We start from the raw sequence: 6,812 nt of genomic DNA on the forward strand, positions 1-6,812 counted from the left end.
CGCACCCCGCCACCTGCCGTCGCCTGCTGCCTCGCCGGACGTCGTCGCCGCCCCGACGCCCGCGCCGGAGTTCGCCGCCGGCCCGATCCGCCCCGCTGCCGGTTTTTCGCCGTAGGCCGCTGCCGAACCGGTATAACCGCCACCTGGTTTTCTCGGTTTTCCTTTTTGTTCGGTTTTCTGAAGAAAAAAACCCCTAGGTTTGTTTTTTTAGGTTTATTACTTAACGAACATTTTCTGTTTAGTTAGTTTTAGTGAACGTTTTCTTTCTGTAGATCTGTTTAGCGAACGTTCGTTCGATAGGATTTTTCTTTTTATTTTAGTTTTTCGGCCAGGGACCCATCTGTGATGATTTTATTTAGAGTTTAGTCCCTGAACTTCAAACGATCATTACTTTTTACTCGTTTATCCAAATCCAACGAAACCAACGCTCACGTCTTCATTATGATCTCCTCTATCCATTAATCCAACTCAAACATGTTTTTGAAGAGTTTAAAAGTTGAATTAGATCAGATTTGCATTCAAACTTCGTTTGATCATAACTTGAGTTTCGTAGCTCCGTTTGAGTTGATTCTTTTTGCAAATCGAAGCTCTTGACCTAAACTTTCTGATAAGGCCAAATCCATATAATTTTGGTACTGTTAGAAATTGTTTTATGTTGCAAGAGTTATTTGCTTGGTTTTGAAGTTTTCCAAATCGTCTTCTTCGTTCTTTCTGATATTTTGAGTGATTGCTTATGTGTGGTTACTATTGCTTGATTATGATAGATTGACCGGAGTGTGATGAGTAGAACTATCAAGAGTTTTGAGTGCAAATCATGTTCATCAACATTGCAGGCAAGTTCACACTTTGATCATATTCCTTTAACACCTAGTTTTTATGCATTAGTTCCAATCCCCAAACATTGCATGGTTAGGATCTGTATAAATTGTGGGTTGGGAAGTAGTTGATGAGGTAGGAACCTATTACCTGCTTATTAACAAACCCTTGGGAGTTACTTTTACGTTATGCTTACATTGCCATGCTATGCTCGTAGACGTGGATTGGGTTTTTGAGAGTATTCATGACAGATGCGAGATTGTGACTTAATGGTTTACTTAAGGTGGCAACTTAAACACACATCTGGGTGGATTGAGGTACCTGGTTATTCCAGGATTGCCTGTCTAGGCACCAGGGTAGACCAGGATTGCCTGTTTTTTTATGGACCGCCACCCAGGCTCAAAGGGATCATAAGATTATTCATGCTAGAAACTTCCGTGTGCAGCCACAAGCTATTATGGGCTCTAGCATAGTTGATTAAGTCGTGTGAACTCTTACAGTGGTAGACTAGCAGATTTAGGGGTTGTAGGTGGTACGGTCTACCCATCATAAGGTGCTAGCATTTCTGAAAGACTATGTCTCCGTCATCCGTTTCTCAAACACCATGTAGTGCGAGAAACCAAACGGAGGAGATCGAGTCTTGTGGGGAAAAGTGCGCAAACCTCTGCAGAGTGTATAAACTAATCATGATTAGCCGTGTCCCCGGTTATGATTGTCTTGAGTATCTAGTACCTGGATTATCATGTGAATCTCATCATGTGACTTTAAATAATTTTGTTGGGTTTAATGATGTTACTTAATTGGGATTGAGAATGCTGTCAACCATTCTTAATGATTAACAACCACCATGATAGTTAAATAAAATTAATTCCTTTGTAGTAGGGAAAAATTGGCTTTTCGCAAAAACCTTATAACCATAGAGCTTTTCCACCAGCCATATATGCATGTAGTGATAGCCTTTATTCATCATTCTCTATGGTGTGAATTTTCCAGTACATTCAATGTACTGACCCTTCGTGGCTGCAACGTCTCATGTTGCAGGATTTCTTACGACGAGTAAGTGATACATTAGGGTTATGATTTCTACACTCAACTTTGCCGTTGGTGTTGATGGGAATCCACAACCTTGTTACTTCCGCTATTTGGATTGAGGTAATAGTATTTACGTTACTTTTTACATGTGATTTACCTCTGTTATAAATCCTCGAGTACTGTGTGTGTCAGCATACCGATCCAGGGATGACACTTAAGCACAGAGACTTGATCCATTCGGGTCGGGTCGCTACAGAATATCTCTAGTTGTTTCTTCACTCATAACATAGCCTTCCAGTACCTTAGGCAATTCATATATAGGAGGGCTAGTTCTAGCAGGAGTTTCATGTGTTTTAGTTTCAAGCTCATCATTAGATTCAACAACATCATGTTGTATAACTCTAGCAATTTGTTTATCAAGAAAATCACCAAGTGACACACAATCATTATCAAGCAAGGTACTAGCATCATCATAAGCATCATTCATAGTAGAAGTAGCATCCTTAATAACTTGCGACATATCAGAATTAATAGCATGCGGTGGTGTTGCAAATTTACTTAGAACAGAAGGTGAATCTAAAGCATAACTAGATGGCAGTTCCTTACCTCCCCTCGTATTTGAGGGAAATATCTTAGTCTTAGCATCCTTCAGATTCTTCATAGTGATAATATGATAATAATCCAAGTGACTCAACAAATATAGCTATGCTCCCCGGCAATGGCACCAGAAAAAGGTCTTGATAACCCACAAGTATAGGGGATGGCAACAGTTTTCGAGGGTAGAGTATTCAACCCAAATTTATAGATTCAACACAAGCGGATCCAAAGAATATTTGAAGGTATTAGCAGCTGAGTTGTCAATTCAACCACACCTGGAGATTAATTATCTGCAACAAGGAGATCAGTAGAAAAGTAGTTTGATAGTTTTGATAGTAGTGAGAGCAACAATAGTAATAGTAACAGTGATAGTAGTAACTTTGTAGCAAGTGTAACAGTGATGATAGTACTTAGCAGAAACAATATGGAAAAATTCATAGGCATTGGATCAGTGACTTGTTGGACGATATTCATCATGTGACAGTTATAGCCTAGGGCTATTCGGCACTAGCTCCAATTCATCGATAATGTAGGCATGTATTCCCTAAATAGTCATACGTGCTTTATTAAAAGAACTTGCATGACATCTTTTGTCCTACCCTACCATGGCAGCGGGGTCCTATTGGAAACTAAGGGATATTAAGGCCTCCTTTTAATAGAGAACCGGAACAAAGCATTAACACATAGTGAATACATGAGCTCCTCAAACTGTAGTAATCACCGGAAGAAGTCCCGGTTATTGTCACTCTATGGTTACCGGATCATAACACATAGTAGGTGACTATAACTTGCAAGATCAGATCTAGAACGTGGATATAATGATGATAACATAAATGGTTCAGATCTAAAATCATGGCACCCGGGCCCAAAGTGACAGGCATTAAGCATGGCAAAGTTATAGCAACATCAATCGAACAACATAGTGGATACTAGGGATCAAGCCCTATCAAAACTAACTCGATTACATGATGAATCTCATCCAACTCCTCATCGACCAGCAAGCCTACGAAGGAATTACTCACTCCCGGTCGGGAGCATCATGGAATTGGCGATGGAGAAGGGTTGGTGATGACGAAGAACGAAGATCCCCCTCTTCGGAGCCCCAAACAGACTCCAGATCTGCCCTCCCGAGGAAGAACAGGGCTTGGCGGTGGCTCCGTCTCGTGGATCGCGATAATTCTTTCTCCCTGATTTTTTCTCCAAAAATAGGATTTTATAGCATTGGTTTCAGGGTCAGCGGGGCCACCAGGTGGGGACAACCCACCTGGGCGCGCCAAGAGAGGGGGGTGTGCCCTGGTGGGTTGTGCCCAACCGGGGCCCCTCTCTAGTAGGTCTTGGCTCCAGAAATTCTTATATATTATATAAAAATTCCTCGCAAAGTTTCATTCCATTCCGAGAACTTTTATTACTGTACAATAACAACACCATGGTTGTTCTGCTGAAAACAGCATCAGTCCAGGGTTAGTTTCATTCAAATCATGCAAACTAGTGTCCAAAACAGGAGGAAAAGCATTAGGAAAAGTAGATACGTTGGAGACGTATCATGAACTAAATGAGAAGGGTGCATGTCTCAAAATATCATTTATCTCTGTTTCAAAAACTTGAGCTCTGGCACCTCTACAAATCACTGCTTCCCTCTATGAAGGGACTTTCTATTTAGTTTTAAGTTGTGTCATCACCTTCTAAAATAAGCGCTAGAAACTGAGAAGAGCACAGCTGTCATGGCTTATGCATTGTGTATAGCTAATTTTGGGTGTATCATGACTGGATCTTTTCTACCATGAATTATAATGTTTAGTCGCTGCTTGGACTTTGGAGGTGCTCTGCATTTATGTTTTGTGGTCTCAGAAAGGGCTAGCGAGATACCACTATTGTCATATTATATCATGGTTGTTTTGATAACGTGTTGCCATTTGAGATATCTTATTATTGCTCGCTAGCTGATTATGTCATTGATATGAGTTAATATAATATTTAAGAGTTATTGATGACATGGTTAGTTATAATGTTGGGTGAAAACATGGGTGCTGTTTAAGCTTATTTATGCAAACAAGACCAAAAGAGTTCGTAAAAGTTTTTCTTTTTCACTTTCAGTTTATCAACTGAATTGCTTGAGGACAAGCAAAGGTTTAAGCTTGGGGGAGTTGATACCTCTCCAGCGTATCTACTTTTCCTAACACTTTCCCTCTTGTTTTGGACTCTAATTTGCATGATTAGAATGAAACTAACCCTGGACTGACGTTGTTTTTAGCAGAACTACCATGGTGTTGTTTTTGTGCAGAAATAAAAGTTCTCGGAATGGAACGGAACTTTGTGAGGAATTTTTATATAATATATAAGAATTTCTGGAGCCAAGACCTACCAGAGAGGGGCCCCTGAGTGGGCACAACCCACCAGGGCGCGCCCCCGTCTCTTGGCGCGCCCAGGTCAGTTGTCCCCACCTGGTGGCCCTGCAGACCATGAAACCAGCGCTATAAAATCCTATTTTTGGAGAAAAAATCAGGGAGAAAGAATTATCGCGATCCACGAGACGGAGCCGCCGCCAAGCCGTGTTCTTCCTCGGGAGGGCAGATCTGGAGTCCGTTTGGCGCTCCGGAGAGGGGGGTCTTCGTTCTTCGTCATCACCAACCCTTCTCCATCGCCAATTCCATGATGCTCCCCACCGGGAGTGAGTAGTTCCTTCATAGCTTGCTAGTCGGTGAGGAGTTGGATGAGATTCATCATGTAATCGAGTTAATTATTTTTGTTAGGGCTTGATCTCTAGTATCCACAATGTTCTTTGATTGATGTTGCTATGACTTTGCGATGCTTAATGCTTGTCACTTTGGGCCCGGGTGCCATGATTTCAGATCCGAACCATTTATGTTATCACCATTATATTCATGTTCTAGATCCGATCTTGCAAGTTATAGTCACCTACTACGTGTTATGATCCGGTAACCCCGGAGTGACAATAACCGGGACTTCTTCCGGTGATTACCATAGTATGAGGAGTTCATGTATTCACTATGTGTTAATGCTTTGTTCCGGTTCTCTATTAAAAGGAGACTTTAATATCCCTTAGTTTCCAATATGGAACCCACTGCCACGGGAGGGTAGGACAAAAGATGTCATGCAAGTTCTTTTAATAAAGCACGTATGACTATTTACGAAATACTTGCCTACATTATATCGACGAACTGGAGCTAGTGCTGAATCGCCCTAGGCTATAATTGTCACTTGATGAATATCATCCAACAAGTCACTGATCCAATGCCTACGAATTTTTCCATATTGTTTCTGCTAAGTACTACTGCTATCTTCACTGTTACACTTGCTACAAAATTACTGCTATCATGGTTACTGTTACTATTGTTGTTGTCACTACTATCAATACTATCAAACTACTTTGCTCCTGATCACCTTGCTGTAGATAATTAATCTCCATGTGTGGTTGAATTGACAACTCAGCTACTAATACCTTCAAATATTCTTTGGCTCCCCTTGTGTTGAATCTATAAATTTGGGTTGAATACTCTACCCTCAAAAACTGTTGTGATCCCCTATACTTGTGGGATATCACCACTCATGTTTGAAATCCGACTATGAAATCTGAATATGCATTCAAGATTTTGAATTTATGTTATCTTTTTCGAGAATAAGGGTGTATTGTCTGCCTTTGCATCCATTCATGTGCTCAACCACCTTGATTGTGGAGGGTTTTTTAGGGCTCATTTGGATGGAGCCATGGCCAGCCACGCCAAATCGAGGAGAGTCAAATAATTGGCGATCGAATTTGTCATCGCTGATTCGCCCTGGAGTTGTCGTAAAAGGTGAAGTACGTCCAAAATTTTATCGCTGGTTAGAAGTTTTGGCATCCAACCAAACAGACACCCATGATTTGGGTCAACACTCATATTTTGGTAAGGCGCGCACCAGCTGCCATCCAAACAACCCCTTAGTTCATGTCATAAGTCTTGACTAAATTCCATAGTGATATATGTTTCCTGACTGGTTCAGGTCCACCTGGAGTCCCTCTCGAGGAATACCCTCCAAATTTGTGTCAGGACTAGAACTGAGACTATGGTGCTTCGAGCCCCAAGTGGCTTGGTGTCCAATTGCTGGCCCATTGGAGGCGCACCGCAGCTGCCCTTCACACCGGTGTATCTCGGTAGTTGTGGATCCTTGAAGGTCAACCATCAAAACCCTTTCATATTGTAGTGCTTTGGTCCCAGATTAGTGGAGGACTGAAAAGTGGCCCACTGGAGGTGCACTATGTTTCTTTATTATTTGGGCTTTATCCAAATGGTAACGAGTCCCTATGGGTCAATCACGAAAGTTGTAAGTAAAACGAATGCACGCGTCAGGCCGCTTCGCTCACGCGAGTC

The sequence above is a fragment of the Triticum dicoccoides genome, chromosome 7A (genome assembly GCF_002162155.2).
Source record: "Triticum dicoccoides isolate Atlit2015 ecotype Zavitan chromosome 7A, WEW_v2.0, whole genome shotgun sequence".
Classification (NCBI taxonomy): domain Eukaryota; kingdom Viridiplantae; phylum Streptophyta; class Magnoliopsida; order Poales; family Poaceae; genus Triticum; species Triticum dicoccoides.